Raw genomic sequence first — 25,147 nt, forward strand, 5'->3', positions numbered from 1 at the left:
AACCCGTTCCCTTGGTGCTAGATGAACGAACGTCTCTCCACTTGCTCAGTTCTGAGACACAAGTGTGTGTGAAAGCCGTCCTTCAGCTAGCTTGTTGGGAACACAAAGTTTCTTTTCAGATGCAAACTCCATTCCATACATATATATGAGGAGGTACAAGCTCCAACTCGGTTTTACAGTGAAAACTGCAGGAACTTCAAACCGGCACTAGGAAACAGAATGAGAAAGCAGAGAAAAAGTGTCTCCTGCAACCCGTTCCCTTGGTGCTAGATGAACGAACGTCTCTCCACTTGCTCAGTTCTGAGAGATAAGTGTGTGTGAAAGCCGTCCTTCAGGTAGCTTGTTGGGAACACAAAGTTTCTTTTCAGTTGCAAACTCCATTCCATACATATATATGGGAGGTACAAGCTCCAACTTGGTTTTACAGTGAAAACTACAGGAACTTGAAACTGGCACTAGGAAATAGACTGAGAAAGCAGAGAAAATGTGTCTCCTGCAACCCGTTCCCTTGGTGCTAGATGAACGAACGTCTCTCCACTTGCTCAGTTCTGAGAGATAAGTGTGTGTGAAAGCCGTCCTTCAGCTAGCTTGTTGGGAACACAAAGTTTCTTTTCAGTTGCAAACACCATTCCATACATATATATGGGAAGTACAAGCTCCAACTCGGTTTTACAGTGAAAACTGCAGGAACTTCAAACCGGCACTAGGAAACAGACTGAGAATGCTGAGAAAAAGTGTCTCCTGCAACCCGTTCCCTTGGTGCTAGATGAACGAACGTCTCTCCACTTGCTCAGTTCTGAGAGATAAGTGTGTGTGAAAGCCGTTCTTCAGCTAGCTTGTTGGGAACACAAAGTTTCTTTTCAGATGCAAACTCCATTCCATACATATATATGGGGAGGTACAAGCTCCAACTCGGTTTTACAGTGAAAACTGCAGGAACGTCAAACCGGCACTAGGAAACAGACTGAGAAAGCACAGAAAAAGTGTCTCCTGCAACCCGTTCCCTTGGTGCTAGATGAACGAACGTCTCTCCACTTGCTCAGTTCTGAGAGATAAGTGTGTGTGAAAGCCGTCCTTCAGCTAGCTTGTTGGGAACACAAAGTTTCTTTTCAGTTGCAAACTCCATTCCATACATATATATGGGAGGTACAAGCTCCAACTCGGTTTTACAGTGAAAACTGCAGGAACTTGAAACCGGCACTAGGAAATAGACTGAGAAAGCAGAGAAAAAGTGTCTCCTGCAACCCGTTCCCTTGGTGCTAGATGAACGAACGTCTCTCCACTTGCTCATTTCTGAGAGATAAGTGTGTGTGAAAGCCGTCCTTCAGCTAGCTTGTTGGGAACACAAAGTTTCTTTTCAGTTGCAAACACCATTCCATACATATATATGGGAAGTACAAGCTCCAACTCGGTTTTACAGTGAAAACTGCAGGAACTTCAAACCGGCACTAGGAAACAGACTGAGAAAGCTGAGAAAAAGTGTCTCCTGCAACCCGTTCCCTTGGTGCTAGATGAACGAACGTCTCACCACTTGCTCAGTTCTGAGAGATAAGTGTGTGTGAAAGCCGTTCTTCAGCTAGCTTGTTGGGAACACAAAGTTTCTTTTCAGATGCAAACTCCATTCCATACATATATATGGGGAGGTACAAGCTCCAACTCGGTTTTACAGTGAAAACTGCAGGAACATCAAACCGGCACTAGGAAACAGACTGAGAAAGCACAGAAAAAGTGTCTCCTGCAACCCGTTCACTTGGTGCTAGATGAACGAACGTCTCTCCACTTGCTCAGTTCTGAGACACAAGTGTGTGTGAAAGCCGTCCTTCAGCTAGCTTGTTGGGAACACAAAGTTTCTTTTCAGTTGCAAACTCCATTCCATACATATATATGGGAGGTACAAGCTCCAACTCGGTTTTACAGTGAAAACTGCAGGAACTTGAAACCGGCACTAGGAAATAGACTGAGAAAGCAGAGAAAAAGTGTCTCCTGCAACCCATTCCCTTGGTGCTAGATGAACGAACGTCTCTCCACTTGCTCAGTTCTGAGAGATAAGTGTGTGTGAAAGCCGTCCTTCAGCTAGCTTGTTGGGAACACAAAGTTTCTTTTCAGTTGCAAACTCCATTCCATACATATATATGGGTGGTACAAGCTCCAACTCGGTTTTACAGTGAAAACTGCAGGAATTTGAAACCGGCACTAGGAAATAGACTGAGAAAGCAGAGAAAAAGTGTCTCCTGCAACCCGTTCCCTTGGTGCTAGATGAACGAACGTCTCTCCACTTGCTCAGTTCTGAGAGATAAGTGTGTGTGAAAGCCATCCTTCAGCTAGCTTGTTGGGAACACAAAGTTTCTTTTCAGTTGCAAACTCCATTCCATACATATATATGGGAGGTACAAGCTCCAACTCGGTTTTACAGTGAAAACTGCAGGAACTTCAACAGGCACTAGGAAACAGACTGAGAAACCTGAGAAAAAGTGTCTCCTGCAACCCGTTCCCTTGGTGCTAGATGAACGAACGTCTCTCCACTTGCTCAGTTCTGAGAGATAAGTGTGTGTGAAAGCCGTCCTTCAGCTAGCTTTTTGGGAACACAAAGTTTCTCTTCAGTTGCAAACTCCATTCCATACATATATATGGGGAGGTACAAGCTCCAACTCGGTTTTACAGTGAAAACTGCAGGAACTTCAAACCGGCACTAGGAAACAGACTGAGAAAGCTGAGAAAAAGTGTCTCCTGCAACCCGTTCCCTTGGTGCTAGATGAACGAACGTCTCTCCACTTGCTCATTTCTGAGAGATAAGTGTGTGTGAAAGCCGTCCTTCACTTAGCTTGTTGGGAACACAAAGTTTCTTTTCAGTTGCAAACTTCATTCCATACATATATATGGGGAGGTACAAGCTCCAACTCGGTTTTACAGTGAAAACTGCAGGAACTTCAAACCGGCACTAGGAAATAGACTGAGAAAGCAGAGAAAAAGTGTCTCCTGCAACCCGTTCCCTTGGTGCTAGATGAACGAACGTCTCTCCACTTGCTCAGTTCTGAGAGATAAGTGTGTGTGAAAGCCGTCCTTCACCTAGCTTGTTGGGAACACAAAGTTTCTTTTCAGTTGCAAACTCCATTCCATACATATATATGGGGAGGTACAAGCTCCAACTCGGTTTTACAGTGAAAACTGCAGGAACTTCAAACCGGCACTAGGAAACAGACTGAGAAAGCTGAGAAAAAGGTTCTCCTGCAACCCGTTCCCTTGGTGCTAGATGAACGAACGTCTCTCCACTTGCTCAGTTCTGAGAGATAAGTGTGTGTGAAAGCCGTCCTTCAGCTAGCTTGTTGGGAACACAAAGTTTCTTTTCAGTTGGAAACTCCATTCCATACATATATATGGGAGGTACAAGCTCCAACTCGGTTTTACAGTGAAAACTGCAGGAACTTGAAACCGGCACTAGGAAATAGACTGAGAAAGCAGAGAAAAAGTGTCTCCTGCAACCCGTTCCCTTGGTGCTAGATGAACGAACGTCTCTCCACTTGCTCATTTCTGAGAGATAAGTGTGTGTGAAAGCCGTCCTTCAGCTAGCTTGTTGGGAACACAAAGTTTCTTTTCAGTTGCAAACACCATTCCATACATATATATGGGAAGTACAAGCTCCAACTCGGTTTTACAGTGAAAACTGCAGGAACTTCAAACCGGCACTAGGAAACAGACTGAGAAAGCTGAGAAAAAGTGTCTCCTGCAACCCGTTCCCTTGGTGCTAGATGAACGAACGTCTCACCACTTGCTCAGTTCTGAGAGATAAGTGTGTGTGAAAGCCGTTCTTCAGCTAGCTTGTTGGGAACACAAAGTTTCTTTTCAGATGCAAACTCCATTCCATACATATATATGGGTAGGTACAAGCTCCAACTCGGTTTTACAGTGAAAACTGCAGGAACATCAAACCGGCACTAGGAAACAGACTGAGAAAGCACAGAAAAAGTGTCTCCTGCAACCCGTTCACTTGGTGCTAGATGAACGAACGTCTCTCCACTTGCTCAGTTCTGAGACACAAGTGTGTGTGAAAGCCGTCCTTCAGCTAGCTTGTTGGGAACACAAAGTTTCTTTTCAGTTGCAAACTCCATTCCATACATATATATGGGAGGTACAAGCTCCAACTCGGTTTTACAGTGAAAACTGCAGGAACTTGAAACCGGCACTAGGAAATAGACTGAGAAAGCAGAGAAAAAGTGTCTCCTGCAACCCATTCCCTTGGTGCTAGATGAACGAACGTCTCTCCACTTGCTCAGTTCTGAGAGATAAGTGTGTGTGAAAGCCGTCCTTCAGCTAGCTTGTTGGGAACACAAAGTTTCTTTTCAGTTGCAAACTCCATTCCATACATATATATGGGTGGTACAAGCTCCAACTCGGTTTTACAGTGAAAACTGCAGGAATTTGAAACCGGCACTAGGAAATAGACTGAGAAAGCAGAGAAAAAGTGTCTCCTGCAACCCGTTCCCTTGGTGCTAGATGAACGAACGTCTCTCCACTTGCTCAGTTCTGAGAGATAAGTGTGTGTGAAAGCCATCCTTCAGCTAGCTTGTTGGGAACACAAAGTTTCTTTTCAGTTGCAAACTCCATTCCATACATATATATGGGAGGTACAAGCTCCAACTCGGTTTTACAGTGAAAACTGCAGGAACTTCAACAGGCACTAGGAAACAGACTGAGAAACCTGAGAAAAAGTGTCTCCTGCAACCCGTTCCCTTGGTGCTAGATGAACGAACGTCTCTCCACTTGCTCAGTTCTGAGAGATAAGTGTGTGTGAAAGCCGTCCTTCACATAGCTTGTTGGGAACACAAAGTTTCTTTTCAGTTGCAAACTCCATTCCATACATATATATGGGAGGTACAAGCTCCAACTCGGTTTTACAGTGAAAACTGCAGGAACTTCAAACCGGCACTAGGAAATAGACTGAGAAAGCAGAGAAAAAGTGTCTCCTGCAACCCGTTCCCTTGGTGCTAGATGAACGAACGTCTCTCCACTTGCTCAGTTCTGAGAGATAAGTGTGTGTGAAAGCTTCCTTCAGCTAGCTTGCTGGGAACACAAAGTTTCTTTTCAGTTGCAAACTCCATTCCATACATATATATGGGGAGGTACAAGCTCCAACTCGGTTTTACAGTGAAAACTGCAGGAACTTCAAACCGGCACTAGGAAATAGACTGGGAAAGCAGAGAAAAAGTGTCTCCTGCAACCCGTTCCCTTGGTGCTAGATGAACGAACGTCTCTCCACTTGCTCAGTTCTGAGAGATAAGTGTGTGTGAAAGCCGTCCTTCAGCTAGCTTGTTGGGAACACAAAGTTTCTTTTCAGTTGCAAACTCCATTCCATACATATATATGGGGAGGTACAAGCTCCAACTCGGTTTTACAGTGAAAACTGCAGGAACTTCAAACCGGCTTTAGCAAACAGACTGAGAAAGCAGAGAAAAAGTGTCTCCTGCAACCCGTTCCCTTGGTGCTAGATGAACGAACGTCTCTCCACTTGCTCAGTTCTGAGACACAAGTGTGTGTGAAAGCCGTCCTTCAGCTAGCTTGTTGGGAACACAAAGTTTCTTTTCAGTTGCAAACTCCATTCCATACATATATATGGGGAGGTACAAGCTCCAACTCGGTTTTACAGTGAAAACTGCAGGAACTTCAAACCGGCACAAGGAAACAGACTGAGAAAGCAGAGAAAAAGTGTCTCCTGCAACCCGTTCCCTTGGTGCTAGATGAACGAACGTCTCTCCACTTGCTCAGTTCTGAGAGATAAGTGTGTGTGAAAGCCGTCCTTCAGCTAGCTTGTTGGGAACACAAAGTTTCTTTTCAGTTGCAAACTCCATTCCATACTATATATGGGGAGGTACAAGCTCCAACTCGGTTTTACAGTGAAAACTGCAGGAACTTCAAACCGGCACTAGGAAACAGACTGAGAAAGCAGAGAAAAAGTGTCTCCTGCAACCCGTTCCCTTGGTGCTAGATGAACGATCGTCTCTCCACTTGCTCAGTTCTGAGAAATAAGTGTGTGTGAAAGCCATCTTTCAGCTAGCTTGTTGGGAACACAAAGTTTCTTTTCAGTTGCAAACTCCATTCCATACATATATATGGGGAGGTACAAGCTCCAACTCGGTTTTACAGTGAAAACTGCAGGAACTTCAAACCGGCACTAGGAAACAGACTGAGAAAGCAGAGAAAAAGTGTCTCCTGCAACCCGTTCCCTTGGTGCTAGATGAACGAACGTCTCTCCACTTGCTCAGTTCTGAGACACAAGTGTGTGTGAAAGCCGTCCTTCAGCTAGCTTGTTGGGAACACAAAGTTTCTTTTCAGATGCAAACTCCATTCCATACATATATATGAGGAGGTACAAGCTCCAACTCGGTTTTACAGTGAAAACTGCAGGAACTTCAAACCGGCACTAGGAAACAGACTGAGAAAGCAGAGAAAAAGTGTCTCCTGCAACCCGTTCCCTTGGTGCTAGATGAACGAACGTCTCTCCACTTGCTCAGTTCTGAGAGATAAGTGTGTGTGAAAGCCGTCCTTCAGCTAGCTTGTTGGGAACACAAAGTTTCTTTTCAGTTGCAAACTCCATTCCATACATATATATGGGGAGGTACAAGCTCCAACTCGGTTTTACAGTGAAAACTGCAGGAACTTCAAACCGGCTTTAGCAAACAGACTGAGAAAGCAGAGAAAAAGTGTCTCCTGCAACCCGTTCCCTTGGTGCTAGATGAACGAAAGTCTCTCCACTTGCTCAGTTCTGAGACACAAGTGTGTGTGAAAGCCGTCCTTCAGCTAGCTTGTTGGGAACACAAAGTTTCTTTTCAGTTGCAAACTCCATTCCATACATATATATGGGGAGGTACAAGCTCCAACTCGGTTTTACAGTGAAAACTGCAGGAACTTCAAACCGGCACAAGGAAACAGACTGAGAAAGCAGAGAAAAAGTGTCTCCTGCAACCCGTTCCCTTGGTGCTAGATGAACGAACGTCTCTCCACTTGCTCAGTTCTGAGAGATAAGTGTGTGTGAAAGCCGTCCTTCAGCTAGCTTGTTGGGAACACAAAGTTTCTTTTCAGTTGCAAACTCCATTCCATACTATATATGGGGAGGTACAAGCTCCAACTCGGTTTTACAGTGAAAACTGCAGGAACTTCAAACCGGCACTAGGAAACAGACTGAGAAAGCAGAGAAAAAGTGTCTCCTGCAACCCGTTCCCTTGGTGCTAGATGAACGATCGTCTCTCCACTTGCTCAGTTCTGAGAAATAAGTGTGTGTGAAAGCCATCTTTCAGCTAGCTTGTTGGGAACACAAAGTTTCTTTTCAGTTGCAAACTCCATTCCATACATATATATGGGGAGGTACAAGCTCCAACTCGGTTTTACAGTGAAAACTGCAGGAACTTCAAACCGGCACTAGGAAACAGACTGAGAAAGCAGAGAAATAGTGTCTCCTGCAACCCGTTCCCTTGGTGCTAGATGAACGAACGTCTCTCCACTTGCTCAGTTCTGAGACACAAGTGTGTGTGAAAGCCGTCCTTCAGCTAGCTTGTTGGGAACACAAAGTTTCTTTTCAGATGCAAACTCCATTCCATACATATATATGAGGAGGTACAAGCTCCAACTCGGTTTTACAGTGAAAACTGCAGGAACTTCAAACCGGCACTAGGAAACAGACTGAGAAAGCAGAGAAAAAGTGTCTCCTGCAACCCGTTCCCTTGGTGCTAGATGAACGAACGTCTCTCCACTTGCTCAGTTCTGAGAGATAAGTGTGTGTGAAAGCCGTCCTTCAGGTAGCTTGTTGGGAACACAAAGTTTCTTTTCAGTTGCAAACTCCATTCCATACATATATATGGGAGGTACAAGCTCCAACTTGGTTTTACAGTGAAAACTACAGGAACTTGAAACCGGCACTAGGAAATAGACTGAGAAAGCAGAGAAAATGTGTCTCCTGCAACCCGTTCCCTTGGTGCTAGATGAACGAACGTCTCTCCACTTGCTCAGTTCTGAGAGATAAGTGTGTGTGAAAGCCGTCCTTCAGCTAGCTTGTTGGGAACACAAAGTTTCTTTTCAGTTGCAAACACCATTCCATACATATATATGGGAAGTACAAGCTCCAACTCGGTTTTACAGTGAAAACTGCAGGAACTTCAAACCGGCACTAGGAAACAGACTGAGAAAGCTGAGAAAAAGTGTCTCCTGCAACCCGTTCCCTTGGTGCTAGATGAACGAACGTCTCTCCACTTGCTCAGTTCTGAGAGATAAGTGTGTGTGAAAGCCGTTCTTCAGCTAGCTTGTTGGGAACACAAAGTTTCTTTTCAGATGCAAACTCCATTCCATACATATATATGGGGAGGTACAAGCTCCAACTCGGTTTTACAGTGAAAACTGCAGGAACGTCAAACCGGCACTAGGAAACAGACTGAGAAAGCACAGAAAAAGTGTCTCCTGCAACCCGTTCCCTTGGTGCTAGATGAACGAACGTCTCTCCACTTGCTCAGTTCTGAGAGATAAGTGTGTGTGAAAGCCGTCCTTCAGCTAGCTTGTTGGGAACACAAAGTTTCTTTTCAGTTGCAAACTCCATTCCATACATATATATGGGAGGTACAAGCTCCAACTCGGTTTTACAGTGAAAACTGCAGGAACTTGAAACCGGCACTAGGAAATAGACTGAGAAAGCAGAGAAAAAGTGTCTCCTGCAACCCGTTCCCTTGGTGCTAGATGAACGAACGTCTCTCCACTTGCTCATTTCTGAGAGATAAGTGTGTGTGAAAGCCGTCCTTCAGCTAGCTTGTTGGGAACACAAAGTTTCTTTTCAGTTGCAAACACCATTCCATACATATATATGGGAAGTACAAGCTCCAACTCGGTTTTACAGTGAAAACTGCAGGAACTTCAAACCGGCACTAGGAAACAGACTGAGAAAGCTGAGAAAAAGTGTCTCCTGCAACCCGTTCCCTTGGTGCTAGATGAACGAACGTCTCACCACTTGCTCAGTTCTGAGAGATAAGTGTGTGTGAAAGCCGTTCTTCAGCTAGCTTGTTGGGAACACAAAGTTTCTTTTCAGTTGCAAACTCCATTCCATACATATATATGGGGAGGTACAAGCTCCAACTCGGTTTTACAGTGAAAACTGCAGGAACATCAAACCGGCACTAGGAAACAGACTGAGAAAGCACAGAAAAAGTGTCTCCTGCAACCCGTTCACTTGGTGCTAGATGAACGAACGTCTCTCCACTTGCTCAGTTCTGAGACACAAGTGTGTGTGAAAGCCGTCCTTCAGCTAGCTTGTTGGGAACACAAAGTTTCTTTTCAGTTGCAAACTCCATTCCATACATATATATGGGAGGTACAAGCTCCAACTCGGTTTTACAGTGAAAACTGCAGGAACTTGAAACCGGCACTAGGAAATAGACTGAGAAAGCAGAGAAAAAGTGTCTCCTGCAACCCATTCCCTTGGTGCTAGATGAACGAACGTCTCTCCACTTGCTCAGTTCTGAGAGATAAGTGTGTGTGAAAGCCGTCCTTCAGCTAGCTTGTTGGGAACACAAAGTTTCTTTTCAGTTGCAAACTCCATTCCATACATATATATGGGTGGTACAAGCTCCAACTCGGTTTTACAGTGAAAACTGCAGGAATTTGAAACCGGCACTAGGAAATAGACTGAGAAAGCAGAGAAAAAGTGTCTCCTGCAACCCGTTCCCTTGGTGCTAGATGAACGAACGTCTCTCCACTTGCTCAGTTCTGAGAGATAAGTGTGTGTGAAAGCCATCCTTCAGCTAGCTTGTTGGGAACACAAAGTTTCTTTTCAGTTGCAAACTCCATTCCATACATATATATGGGAGGTACAAGCTCCAACTCGGTTTTACAGTGAAAACTGCAGGAACTTCAACAGGCACTAGGAAACAGACTGAGAAACCTGAGAAAAAGTGTCTCCTGCAACCCGTTCCCTTGGTGCTAGATGAACGAACGTCTCTCCACTTGCTCAGTTCTGAGAGATAAGTGTGTGTGAAAGCCGTCCTTCAGCTAGCTTTTTGGGAACACAAAGTTTCTCTTCAGTTGCAAACTCCATTCCATACATATATATGGGGAGGTACAAGCTCCAACTCGGTTTTACAGTGAAAACTGCAGGAACTTCAAACCGGCACTAGGAAACAGACTGAGAAAGCTGAGAAAAAGTGTCTCCTGCAACCCGTTCCCTTGGTGCTAGATGAACGAACGTCTCTCCACTTGCTCAGTTCTGAGAGATAAGTGTGTGTGAAAGCCGTCCTTCACTTAGCTTGTTGGGAACACAAAGTTTCTTTTCAGTTGCAAACTTCATTCCATACATATATATGGGGAGGTACAAGCTCCAACTCGGTTTTACAGTGAAAACTGCAGGAACTTCAAACCGGCACTAGGAAATAGACTGAGAAAGCAGAGAAAAAGTGTCTCCTGCAACCCGTTCCCTTGGTGCTAGATGAACGAACGTCTCTCCACTTGCTCAGTTCTGAGAGATAAGTGTGTGTGAAAGCCGTCCTTCACCTAGCTTGTTGGGAACACAAAGTTTCTTTTCAGTTGCAAACTCCATTCCATACATATATATGGGGAGGTACAAGCTCCAACTCGGTTTTACAGTGAAAACTGCAGGAACTTCAAACCGGCACTAGGAAACAGACTGAGAAAGCTGAGAAAAAGGTTCTCCTGCAACCCGTTCCCTTGGTGCTAGATGAACGAACGTCTCTCCACTTGCTCAGTTCTGAGAGATAAGTGTGTGTGAAAGCCGTCCTTCAGCTAGCTTGTTGGGAACACAAAGTTTCTTTTCAGTTGCAAACTCCATTCCATACATATATATGGGAGGTACAAGCTCCAACTCGGTTTTACAGTGAAAACTGCAGGAACTTGAAACCGGCACTAGGAAATAGACTGAGAAAGCAGAGAAAAAGTGTCTCCTGCAACCCGTTCCCTTGGTGCTAGATGAACGAACGTCTCTCCACTTGCTCATTTCTGAGAGATAAGTGTGTGTGAAAGCCGTCCTTCAGCTAGCTTGTTGGGAACACAAAGTTTCTTTTCAGTTGCAAACACCATTCCATACATATATATGGGAAGTACAAGCTCCAACTCGGTTTTACAGTGAAAACTGCAGGAACTTCAAACCGGCACTAGGAAACAGACTGAGAAAGCTGAGAAAAAGTGTCTCCTGCAACCCGTTCCCTTGGTGCTAGATGAACGAACGTCTCACCACTTGCTCAGTTCTGAGAGATAAGTGTGTGTGAAAGCCGTTCTTCAGCTAGCTTGTTGGGAACACAAAGTTTCTTTTCAGATGCAAACTCCATTCCATACATATATATGGGGAGGTACAAGCTCCAACTCGGTTTTACAGTGAAAACTGCAGGAACATCAAACCGGCACTATGAAACAGACTGAGAAAGCACAGAAAAAGTGTCTCCTGCAACCCGTTCACTTGGTGCTAGATGAACGAACGTCTCTCCACTTGCTCAGTTCTGAGACACAAGTGTGTGTGAAAGCCGTCCTTCAGCTAGCTTGTTGGGAACACAAAGTTTCTTTTCAGTTGCAAACTCCATTCCATACATATATATGGGAGGTACAAGCTCCAACTCGGTTTTACAGTGAAAACTGCAGGAACTTGAAACCGGCACTAGGAAATAGACTGAGAAAGCAGAGAAAAAGTGTCTCCTGCAACCCATTCCCTTGGTGCTAGATGAACGAACGTCTCTCCACTTGCTCAGTTCTGAGAGATAAGTGTGTGTGAAAGCCGTCCTTCAGCTAGCTTGTTGGGAACACAAAGTTTCTTTTCAGTTGCAAACTCCATTCCATACATATATATGGGTGGTACAAGCTCCAACTCGGTTTTACAGTGAAAACTGCAGGAATTTGAAACCGGCACTAGGAAATAGACTGAGAAAGCAGAGAAAAAGTGTCTCCTGCAACCCGTTCCCTTGGTGCTAGATGAACGAACGTCTCTCCACTTGCTCAGTTCTGAGAGATAAGTGTGTGTGAAAGCCATCCTTCAGCTAGCTTGTTGGGAACACAAAGTTTCTTTTCAGTTGCAAACTCCATTCCATACATATATATGGGAGGTACAAGCTCCAACTCGGTTTTACAGTGAAAACTGCAGGAACTTCAACAGGCACTAGGAAACAGACTGAGAAACCTGAGAAAAAGTGTCTCCTGCAACCCGTTCCCTTGGTGCTAGATGAACGAACGTCTCTCCACTTGCTCAGTTCTGAGAGATAAGTGTGTGTGAAAGCCGTCCTTCAGCTAGCTTTTTGGGAACACAAAGTTTCTCTTCAGTTGCAAACTCCATTCCATACATATATATGGGGAGGTACAAGCTCCAACTCGGTTTTACAGTGAAAACTGCAGGAACTTCAAACCGGCACTAGGAAACAGACTGAGAAAGCTGAGAAAAAGTGTCTCCTGCAACCCGTTCCCTTGGTGCTAGATGAACGAACGTCTCTCCACTTGCTCAGTTCTGAGAGATAAGTGTGTGTGAAAGCCGTCCTTCACTTAGCTTGTTGGGAACACAAAGTTTCTTTTCAGTTGCAAACTTCATTCCATACATATATATGGGGAGGTACAAGCTCCAACTCGGTTTTACAGTGAAAACTGCAGGAACTTCAAACCGGCACTAGGAAATAGACTGAGAAAGCAGAGAAAAAGTGTCTCCTGCAACCCGTTCCCTTGGTGCTAGATGAACGAACGTCTCTCCACTTGCTCAGTTCTGAGAGATAAGTGTGTGTGAAAGCCGTCCTTCACCTAGCTTGTTGGGAACACAAAGTTTCTTTTCAGTTGCAAACTCCATTCCATACATATATATGGGGAGGTACAAGCTCCAACTCGCTTTTACAGTGAAAACTGCAGGAACTTCAAACCGGCTTTAGCAAACAGACTGAGAAAGCAGAGAAAAAGTGTCTCCTGCAACCCGTTCCCTTGGTGCTAGATGAACGAACGTCTCTCCACTTGCTCAGTTCTGAGACACAAGTGTGTGTGAAAGCCGTCCTTCAGCTAGCTTGTTGGGAACACAAAGTTTCTTTTCAGTTGCAAACTCCATTCCATACATATATATGGGGAGGTACAAGCTCCAACTCGGTTTTACAGTGAAAACTGCAGGAACTTCAAACCGGCACAAGGAAACAGACTGAGAAAGCAGAGAAAAAGTGTCTCCTGCAACCCGTTCCCTTGGTGCTAGATGAACGAACGTCTCTCCACTTGCTCAGTTCTGAGAGATAAGTGTGTGTGAAAGCCGTCCTTCAGCTAGCTTGTTGGGAACACAAAGTTTCTTTTCAGTTGCAAACTCCATTCCATACTATATATGGGGAGGTACAAGCTCCAACTCGGTTTTACAGTGAAAACTGCAGGAACTTCAAACCGGCACTAGGAAACAGACTGAGAAAGCAGAGAAAAAGTGTCTCCTGCAACCCGTTCCCTTGGTGCTAGATGAACGATCGTCTCTCCACTTGCTCAGTTCTGAGAAATAAGTGTGTGTGAAAGCCATCTTTCAGCTAGCTTGTTGGGAACACAAAGTTTCTTTTCAGTTGCAAACTCCATTCCATACATATATATGGGGAGGTACAAGCTCCAACTCGGTTTTACAGTGAAAACTGCAGGAACTTCAAACCGGCACTAGGAAACAGACTGAGAAAGCAGAGAAAAAGTGTCTCCTGCAACCCGTTCCCTTGGTGCTAGATGAACGAACGTCTCTCCACTTGCTCAGTTCTGAGACACAAGTGTGTGTGAAAGCCGTCCTTCAGCTAGCTTGTTGGGAACACAAAGTTTCTTTTCAGATGCAAACTCCATTCCATACATATATATGAGGAGGTACAAGCTCCAACTCGGTTTTACAGTGAAAACTGCAGGAACTTCAAACCGGCACTAGGAAACAGACTGAGAAAGCAGAGAAAAAGTGTCTCCTGCAACCCGTTCCCTTGGTGCTAGATGAACGAACGTCTCTCCACTTGCTCAGTTCTGAGAGATAAGTGTGTGTGAAAGCCGTCCTTCAGGTAGCTTGTTGGGAACACAAAGTTTCTTTTCAGTTGCAAATTCCATTCCATACATATATATGGGAGGTACAAGCTCCAACTTGGTTTTACAGTGAAAACTACAGGAACTTGAAACCGGCACTAGGAAATAGACTGAGAAAGCAGAGAAAATGTGTCTCCTGCAACCCGTTCCCTTGGTGCTAGATGAACGAACGTCTCTCCACTTGCTCAGTTCTGAGAGATAAGTGTGTGTGAAAGCCGTCCTTCAGCTAGCTTGTTGGGAACACAAAGTTTCTTTTCAGTTGCAAACACCATTCCATACATATATATGGGAAGTACAAGCTCCAACTCGGTTTTACAGTGAAAACTGCAGGAACTTCAAACCGGCACTAGGAAACAGACTGAGAAAGCTGAGAAAAAGTGTCTCCTGCAACCCGTTCCCTTGGTGCTAGATGAACGAACGTCTCTCCACTTGCTCAGTTCTGAGAGATAAGTGTGTGTGAAAGCCGTTCTTCAGCTAGCTTGTTGGGAACACAAAGTTTCTTTTCAGATGCAAACTCCATTCCATACATATATATGGGGAGGTACAAGCTCCAACTCGGTTTTACAGTGAAAACTGCAGGAACGTCAAACCGGCACTAGGAAACAGACTGAGAAAGCACAGAAAAAGTGTCTCCTGCAACCCGTTCCCTTGGTGCTAGATGAACGAACGTCTCTCCACTTGCTCAGTTCTGAGAGATAAGTGTGTGTGAAAGCCGTCCTTCAGCTAGCTTGTTGGGAACACAAAGTTTCTTTTCAGTTGCAAACTCCATTCCATACATATATATGGGAGGTACAAGCTCCAACTCGGTTTTACAGTGAAAACTGCAGGAACTTGAAACCGGCACTAGGAAATAGACTGAGAAAGCAGAGAAAAAGTGTCTCCTGCAACCCGTTCCCTTGGTGCTAGATGAACGAACGTCTCTCCACTTGCTCATTTCTGAGAGATAAGTGTGTGTGAAAGCCGTCCTTCAGCTAGCTTGTTGGGAACACAAAGTTTCTTTTCAGTTGCAAACACCATTCCATACATATATATGGGAAGTACAAGCTCCAACTCGGTTTTACAGTGAAAACTGCAGGAACTTCAAACCGGCACTAGGAAACAGACTGAGAAAGCTGAGAAAAAGTGTCTCCTGCAACCCGTTCCCTTGGTGCTAGATGAACGAACGTCTCACCACTTGCTCAGTTCTGAGAGATAAGTGTGTGTGAAAGCCGTTCTTCAGCTAGCTTGTTGGGAACACAAAGTTTCTTTTCAGATGCAAACTCCATTCCATACATATATATGGGGAGGTACAAGCTCCAACTCGGTTTTACAGTGAAAACTGCAGGAACATCAAACCGGCACTAGGAAACAGACTGAGAAAGCACAGAAAAAGTGTCTCCTGCAACCCGTTCACTTGGTGCTAGATGAACGAACGTCTCTCCACTTGCTCAGTTCTGAGACACAAGTGTGTGTGAAAGCCGTCCTTCAGCTAGCTTGTTGGGAACACAAAGTTTCTTTTCAGTTGCAAACTCCATTCCATACATATATATGGGAGGTACAAGCTCCAACTCGGTTTTACAGTGAAAACTGCAGGAACTTGAAACCGGCACTAGGAAATAGACTGAGAAAGCAGAGAAAAAGTGTCTCCTGCAACCCATTCCCTTGGTGCTAGATGAACGAACGTCTCTCCACTTGCTCAGTTCTGAGAGATAAGTGTGTGTGAAAGCCGTCCTTCAGCTAGCTTGTTGGGAACACAAAGTTTCTTTTCAGTTGCAAACTCCATTCCATACATATATATGGGTGGTACAAGCTCCAACTCGGTTTTACAGTGAAAACTGCAGGAATTTGAAACCGGCACTAGGAAATAGACTGAGAAAGCAGAGAAAAAGTGTCTCCTGCAACCCGTTCCCTTGGTGCTAGATGAACGAACGTCTCTCCACTTGCTCAGTTCTGAGAGATAAGTGTGTGTGAAAGCCATCCTTCAGCTAGCTTGTTGGGAACACAAAGTTTCTTTTCAGTTGCAAACTCCATTCCATACATATATATGGGAGGTACAAGCTCCAACTCGGTTTTACAGTGAAAACTGCAGGAACTTCAACAGGCACTAGGAAACAGACTGAGAAACCTGAGAAAAAGTGTCTCCTGCAACCCGTTCCCTTGGTGCTAGATGAACGAACGTCTCTCCACTTGCTCAGTTCTGAGAGATAAGTGTGTGTGAAAGCCGTCCTTCAGCTAGCTTTTTGGGAACACAAAGTTTCTCTTCAGTTGCAAACTCCATTCCATACATATATATGGGGAGGTACAAGCTCCAACTCGGTTTTACAGTGAAAACTGCAGGAACTTCAAACCGGCACTAGGAAACAGACTGAGAAAGCTGAGAAAAAGTGTCTCCTGCAACCCGTTCCCTTGGTGCTAGATGAACGAACGTCTCTCCACTTGCTCAGTTCTGAGAGATAAGTGTGTGTGAAAGCCGTCCTTCACTTAGCTTGTTGGGAACACAAAGTTTCTTTTCAGTTGCAAACTTCATTCCATACATATATATGGGGAGGTACAAGCTCCAACTCGGTTTTACAGTGAAAACTGCAGGAACTTCAAACCGGCACTAGGAAATAGACTGAGAAAGCAGAGAAAAAGTGTCTCCTGCAACCCGTTCCCTTGGTGCTAGATGAACGAACGTCTCTCCACTTGCTCAGTTCTGAGAGATAAGTGTGTGTGAAAGCCGTCCTTCACCTAGCTTGTTGGGAACACAAAGTTTCTTTTCAGTTGCAAACTCCATTCCATACATATATATGGGGAGGTACAAGCTCCAACTCGGTTTTACAGTGAAAACTGCAGGAACTTCAAACCGGCACTAGGAAACAGACTGATAAAGCTGAGAAAAAGGTTCTCCTGCAACCCGTTCCCTTGGTGCTAGATGAACGAACGTCTCTCCACTTGCTCAGTTCTGAGAGATAAGTGTGTGTGAAAGCCGTCCTTCAGCTAGCTTGTTGGGAACACAAAGTTTCTTTTCAGTTGCAAACTCCATTCCATACATATATATGGGAGGTACAAGCTCCAACTCGGTTTTACAGTGAAAACTGCAGGAACTTGAAACCGGCACTAGGAAATAGACTGAGAAAGCAGAGAAAAAGTGTCTCCTGCAACCCGTTCCCTTGGTGCTAGATGAACGAACGTCTCTCCACTTGCTCATTTCTGAGAGATAAGTGTGTGTGAAAGCCGTCCTTCAGCTAGCTTGTTGGGAACACAAAGTTTCTTTTCAGTTGCCAACACCATTCCATACATATATATGGGAAGTACAAGCTCCAACTCGGTTTTACAGTGAAAACTGCAGGAACTTCAAACCGGCACTAGGAAACAGACTGAGAAAGCTGAGAAAAAGTGTCTCCTGCAACCCGTTCCCTTGGTGCTAGATGAACGAACGTCTCACCACTTGCTCAGTTCTGAGAGATAAGTGTGTGTGAAAGCCGTTCTTCAGCTAGCTTGTTGGGAACACAAAGTTTCTTTTCAGATGCAAACTCCATTCCATACATATATATGGGGAGGTACAAGCTCCAACTCGGTTTTACAGTGAAAACTGCAGGAACATCAAACCGGCACTAGGAAACAGACTGAGAAAGCACAGAAAAAGTGTCTCCTGCAACCCGTTCACTTGGTGCTAGATGAACGAACGTCTCTCCACTTGCTCAGTTCTGAGACACAAGTGTGTGTGAAAGCCGTCCTTCAGCTAGCTTGTTGGGAACACAAAGTTTCTTTTCAGTTGCAAACTCCATTCCATACATATATATGGGAGGTACAAGCTCCAACTCGGTTTTACAGTGAAAACTGCAGGAACTTGAAACCGGCACTAGGAAATAGACTGAGAAAGCAGAGAAAAAGTGTCTCCTGCAACCCATTCCCTTGGTGCTAGATGAACGAACGTCTCTCCACTTGCTCAGTTCTGAGAGATAAGTGTGTGTGAAAGCCGTCCTTCAGCTAGCTTGTTGGGAACACAAAGTTTCTTTTCAGTTGCAAACTCCATTCCATACATATATATGGGTGGTACAAGCTCCAACTCGGTTTTACAGTGAAAACTGCAGGAATTTGAAACCGGCACTAGGAAATAGACTGAGAAAGCAGAGAAAAAGTGTCTCCTGCAACCCGTTCCCTTGGTGCTAGATGAACGAACGTCTCTCCACTTGCTCAGTTCTGAGAGATAAGTGTGTGTGAAAGCCATCCTTCAGCTAGCTTGTTGGGAACACAAAGTTTCTTTTCAGTTGCAAACTCCATTCCATACATATATATGGGAGGTACAAGCTCCAACTCGGTTTTACAGTGAAAACTGCAGGAACTTCAACAGGCACTAGGAAACAGACTGAGAAACCTGAGAAAAAGTGTCTCCTGCAACCCGTTCCCTTGGTGCTAGATGAACGAACGTCTCTCCACTTGCTCAGTTCTGAGAGATAAGTGTGTGTGAAAGCCGTCCTTCAGCTAGCTTTTTGGGAACACAAAGTTTCTCTTCAGTTGCAAACTCCATTCCATACATATATATGGGGAGGTACAAGCTCCAACTCGGTTTTACAGTGAAAACTGCAGGAACTTCAAACCGGCACTAGGAAACAGACTGAGAAAGCTGAGAAAAAGTGTCTCCTGCAACCCGTTCCCTTGGTGCTAGATGAACGAACGTCTCTCCACTTGCTCAGTTCTGAGAGATAAGTGTGTGTGAAAGCCGTCCTTCACTTAGCTTGTTGGGAACACAAAGTTTCTTTTCAGTTGCAAACTTCATTCCATACATATATATGGGGAGGTACAAGCTCCAACTCGGTTTTACAGTGAAAACTGCAGGAACTTCAAACCGGCACTAGGAAATAGACTGAGAAAGCAGAGAAAAAGTGTCTCCTGCAACCCGTTCCCTTGGTGCTAGATGAACGAACGTCTCTCCACTTGCTCAGTTCTGAGAGATAAGGGTGTGTGAAAGCCGTCCTTCACCTAGCTTGTTGGGAACACAAAGTTTCTTTTCAGTTGCAAACTCCATTCCATACATATATATGGGGAGGTACAAGCTCCAACTCGGTTTTACAGTGAAAACTGCAGGAACTTCAAACCGGCACTAGGAAACAGACTGAGAAAGCTGAGAAAAAGGTTCTCCTGCAACCCGTTCCCTTGGTGCTAGATGAACGAACGTCTCTCCACTTGCTCAGTTCTGAGAGATAAGTGTGTGTGAAAGCCGTCCTTCACCTAGCTTGTTGGGAACACAAAGTTTCTTTTCAGTTGCAAACTCCATTCCATACATATATATGGGGGTAGTACAAGCTCCAACTCGGTTTTACAGTGAAAACTGCAGGAACTTCAAACCGGCACTAGGAAACAGACTGAGAAAGCAGAGAAAAAGTGTCTCCTGCAACCCGTTCCCTTGGTGCTAGATGAACGAACGTCTCTCCACTTGCTCAGTTCTGAGACACAAGTGTGTGTGAAAGCCGTCCTTCAGCTAGCTTGTTTGGAACACAAAGTTTCTTTTCAGTTGCAAACTCCATTCCATACATATATTTGAGGAGGTACAAGCTCCAACTCGGTTTTACAGTGAAAACTGCAGGAACTTCAAACCGGCACTAGGAAACAGACTGAGAAAGCAGAGAAAAAGTGTCTCCTGCAACCCGTTCCCTTGGTGCTAGATGAACGAACGTCTCTCCACTTGCTCAGTTCTGAGAGATAAGTGTGTGTGAAAGCCGTCCTTCAGGTAGCTTGTTGGGAACACAAAGTTTCTTTTCAGTTGCAAACTCCATTCCATACATATATATGGGAGGTACAAGCTCCAACTTGGTTTTACAGTGAAAACTACAGGAACTTGAAACCGGCACTAGGAAATAGACTGAGAAAGCAGAGAAAAAGTGTCTCCTGCAACCCGTTCCCTTGGTGCTAGATGAACGAACGTCTCTCCACTTGCTCAGTTCTGAGAGATAAGTGTGTGTGAAAGCCGTGCTTCAGCTAGCTTGTTGGGAACACAAAGTTTCTTTTCAGTTGCAAACACCATTCCATACATATATATGGGAAGTACAAGCTCCAACTCGGTTTTACAGTGAAAACTGCAGGAACTTCAAACCGGCACTAGGAAACAGACTGAGAAAGCTGAGAAAAAGTGTCTCCTGCAACCCGTTCCCTTGGTGCTAGATGAACGAACGTCTCTCCACTTGCTCAGTTCTGAGAGATAAGTGTGTGTGAAAGCCGTTCTTCAGCTAGCTTGTTGGGAACACAAAGTTTCTTTTCAGATGCAAACTCCATTCCATACATATATATGGGGAGGTACAAGCTCCAACTCGGTTTTACAGTGAAAACTGCAGGAACATCAAACCGGCACTAGGAAACAGACTGAGAAAGCACAGAAAAAGTGTCTCCTGCAACCCGTTCCCTTGGTGCTAGATGAACGAACGTCTCTCCACTTGCTCAGTTCTGAGAGATAAGTGTGTGTGAAAGCCGTCCTTCAGCTAGCTTGTTGGGAACACAAAGTTTCTTTTCAGTTGCAAACTCCATTCCATACATATATATGGGAGGTACAAGCTCCAACTCGGTTTTACAGTGAAAACTGCAGGAACTTCAACAGGCACTAGGAAACAGACTGAGAAACCTGAGAAAAAGTGTCTCCTGCAACCCGTTCCCTTGGTGCTAGATGAACGAACGTCTCTCCACTTGCTCAGTTCTGAGAGATAAGTGTGTGTGAAAGCCGTCCTTCAGCTAGCTTGTTGGGAACACAAAGTTTCTTTTCAGTTGCAAACTCCATTCCATACATATATATGGGAGGTACAAGCTCCAACTCGGTTTTACAGTGAAAACTGCAGGAACTTGAAACCGGCACTAGGAAATAGACTGAGAAAGCAGAGAAAAAGTGTCTCCTGCAACCCATTCCCTTGGTGCTAGATGAACGAACGTCTCTCCACTTGCTCAGTTCTGAGAGATAAGTGTGTGTGAAAGCCGTCCTTCAGCTAGCATGTTGGGAACACAAAGTTTCTTTTCAGTTGCAAACTCCATTCCATACATATATATGGGTGGTACAAGCTCCAACTCGGTTTTACAGTGAAAACTGCAGGAATTTGAAACCGGCACTAGGAAATAGACTGAGAAAGCAGAGAAAAAGTTTCTCCTGCAACCCGTTCCCTTGGTGCTAGATGAACGAACGTCTCTCCACTTGCTCAGTTCTGAGAGATAAGTGTGTGTGAAAGCCATCCTTCAGCTAGCTTGTTGGGAACACAAAGTTTCTTTTCAGTTGCAAACTCCATTCCATACATATATATGGGAGGTACAAGCTCCAACTCGGTTTTACAGTGAAAACTGCAGGAACTTCAACAGGCACTAGGAAACAGACTGAGAAACCTGAGAAAAAGTGTCTCCTGCAACCCGTTCCCTTGGTGCTAGATGAACGAACGTCTCTCCACTTGCTCAGTTCTGAGAGATAAGTGTGTGTGAAAGCCGTCCTTCAGCTAGCTTTTTGGGAACACAAAGTTTCTCTTCAGTTGCAAACTCCATTCCATACATATATATGGGGAGGTACAAGCTCCAACTCGGTTTTACAGTGAAAACTGCAGGAACTTCAAACCGGCACTAGGAAACAGACTGAGAAAGCTGAGAAAAAGTGTCTCCTGCAACCCGTTCCCTTGGTGCTAGATGAACGAACGTCTCTCCACTTGCTCAGTTCTGAGAGATAAGTGTGTGTGAAAGCCGTCCTTCACTTAGCTTGTTGGGAACACAAAGTTTCTTTTCAGTTGCAAACTTCATTCCATACATATATATGGGGAGGTACAAGCTCCAACTCGGTTTTACAGTGAAAACTGCAGGAACTTCAAACCGGCACTAGGAAATAGACTGAGAAAGCAGAGAAAAAGTGTCTCCTGCAACCCGTTCCCTTGGTGCTAGATGAACGAAAGTCTCTCCACTTGCTCAGTTCTGAGAGATAAGTGTGTGTGAAAGCCGTCCTTCACCTAGCTTGTTGGGAACACAAAGTTTCTTTTCAGTTGCAAACTCCATTCCATACATATATATGGGGAGGTACAAGCTCCAACTCGGTTTTACAGTGAAAACTGCAGGAACTTCAAACCGGCACTAGGAAACAGACTGAGAAAGCTGAGAAAAAGGTTCTCCTGCAACCCGTTCCCTTGGTGCTAGATGAACGAACGTCTCTCCACTTGCTCAGTTCTGAGAGATAAGTGTGTGTGAAAGCCGTCCTTCACCTAGCTTGTTGGGAACACAAAGTTTCTTTTCAGTTGCAAACTCCATTCCATACATATATATGGGGAGGTACAAGCTCCAACTCGGTTTTACAGTGAAAACTGCAGGAACTTCAAACCGGCACTAGGAAACAGACTGAGAAAGCAGAGAAAAAGTGTCTCCTGCAACCCGTTCCCTTGGTGCTAGATGAACGAACGTCTCTCCACTTGCTCAGTTCTGAGACACAAGTGTGTGTGAAAGCCGTCCTTCAGCTAGCTTGTTTGGAACACAAAGTTTCTTTTCAGATGCAAACTCCATTCCATACATATATTTGAGGAGGTACAAGCTCCAACTCGGTTTTACAGTGAAAACTGCAGGAACTTCAAACCGGCACTAGGAAACAGACTGAGAAAGCAGAGAAAAAGTGTCTCCTGCAACCCGTTCCCTTGGTGCTAGATGAACGAACGTCTCTCCACTTGCTCAGTTCTGAGAGATAAGTGTGTGTGAAAGCCGTCCTTCAGGTAGCTTGTTGGGAACACAAAGTTTCTTTTCAGTTGCAAACTCCATTCCATACATATATATGGGAGGTACAAGCTCCAACTTGGTTTTACAGTGAAAACTACAGGAACTTGAAACCGGCACTAGGAAATAGACTGAGAAAGCAGAGAAAAAGTGTCTCCTGCAACCCGTTCCCTTGGTGCTAGATGAACGAACGTCTCTCCACTTGCTCAGTTCTGAGAGATAAGTGTGTGTGAAAGCCGTCCTTCAGCTAGCTTGTTGGGAACACAAAGTTTCTTTTCTGTTGCAAACACCATTCCATACATATATATGGGAAGTACAAGCTCCAACTCGGTTTTACAGTGAAAACTGCAGGAACTTCAAACCGGCACTAGGAAACAGACTGAGAAAGCTGAGAAAAAGTGTCTCCTGCAACCCGTCCCCTTGGTGCTAGATGAACGAACGTCTCTCCACTTGCTCAGTTCTGAGAGATAAGTGTGTGTGAAAGCCGTCCTTCAGCTAGCTTGTTGGGAACACAAAGTTTCTTTTCAGATGCAAACTCCATTCCATACATATATATGGGGAGGTACAAGCTCCAACTCGGTTTTACAGTGAAAACTGCAGGAACATCAAACCGGCACTAGGAAACAGACTGAGAAAGCAGAGAAAAAGAGTCTCCTGCAACCCGTTCCCTTGGTGCTAGATGAACGAACGTCTCTCCACTTGCTCAGTTCTGAGAGATAAGTGTGTGTGAAAGCCGTCCTTCAGCTAGCTTGTTGGGAACACAAAGTTTCTTTTCAGTTGCAAACTCTATTCCATACATATATATGGGAGGTCCAAGCTCCAACTCGGTTTTACAGTGAAAACTGCAGGAATTTGAAACCGGCACTAGGAAATAGACTGAGAAAGCAGAGAAAAAGTGTCTCCTGCAACCCGTTCCCTTGGTGCTAGATGAACGAACGTCTCTCCACTTGCTCAGTTCTGAGAGATAAGTGTGTGTGAAAGCCATCCTTCAGCTAGCTTGTTGGGAACACAAAGTTTCTTTTCAGTTGCAAACTCCATTCCATACATATATATGGGAGGTACAAGCTCCAACTCGGTTTTACAGTGAAAACTGCAGCAACTTCAACAGGCACTAGGAAACAGACTGAGAAAGCTGAGAAAAAGTGTCTCCTGCAACCCGTTCCCTTGGTGCTAGATGAACGAACGTCTCTCCACTTGCTCAGTTCTGAGAGATAAGTGTGTGTGAAAGCCGTCCTTCACTTAGCTTGTTGGGAACACAAAGTTTCTTTTCAATTGCAAACTTCATTCCATACATATATATGGGGAGGTACAAGCTCCAACTCGGTTTTACAGTGAAAACTGCAGAAACTTCAAATCGGCACTAGGAAACAGACTGAGAAAGCAGAGAAAAAGTGTCTCTTGCAACCCGTTCCCTTGGTGCTAGATGAACGAACGTCTCTCCACTTGCTCAGTTCTGAGAGTTAAGTGAGTGTGAAAGCCGTCCTTCACCTAGCTTGTTGGGAACACAAAGTTTCTTTTCAGTTGCAAACTCCATTCCATACATATATATGGGGAGGTACAAGCTCCAACTCGGTTTTACAGTGAAAACTGCAGGAACTTCAAACCGGCACTAGGAAACAGACTGAGAAACAGAGAAAAAGTGTCTCCTGCAACCCGTTCCCTTGGTGCTAGATGAACGAACGTCTCTCCACTTGCTCAGTTCTGAGAGATAAGTGTGTGTGAAAGCCGTCCTTCAGGTAGCTTATTGGGAACACAAAGTTTCTTTTCACTTGCAAACTCCATTCCATACATATATATGGGAGGTACAAGCTCCAACTCGGTTTTACAGTGAAAACTGCAGGAACTTCAAACAGGCAATAGGAAATAGTCTGAGAAAGCAGAGAAAATGTGTCTCCTGCAACCCGTTCCCTTGGTGCTAGATGAACGAACGTCTCTCCACTTGCTCAGTTCTCAGAGATAAGTGTGTGTGAAAGCCGTCCTTCAGCTAGCTTGTTGGGAACACAAAGTTTCTTTTCAGTTGCAAACTCCATTCCATACATATATATGGGAAGTACAAGCTCCAACTCGGTTTTACAGTGAAAACTGCAGGAACTTCAAACCGGCACTAGGAAACAGACTGAGAAAGCAGAGAAAAAGTGTCTCCTGCAACCCGTTCCCTTGGTGCTAGATGAACGAACGTCTCTCCACTTGCTCAGTTCTGAGAGATAAGTGTGTGTGAAAGCCGTCCTTCACCTAGCTTGTTGGGAACACAAAGTTTCTTTTCAGATGCAAACTCCATTCCATACATATATATGGGGAGGTACAAGCTCCAACTCGGTTTTACAGTGAAAACTGCAGGAACTTCAAACCGGCACTAGGAAACAGACTGAGAAAGCAGAGAAAAAGTGTCTCCTGCAACCCGTTCCCTTGGTGCTAGATGAACGAACGTCTCTCCACTTGCTCAGTTCTGAGAGAT

This window comes from Camelus bactrianus, chromosome 5 (assembly GCF_048773025.1).
Source record: "Camelus bactrianus isolate YW-2024 breed Bactrian camel chromosome 5, ASM4877302v1, whole genome shotgun sequence".
Taxonomy (NCBI): domain Eukaryota; kingdom Metazoa; phylum Chordata; class Mammalia; order Artiodactyla; family Camelidae; genus Camelus; species Camelus bactrianus.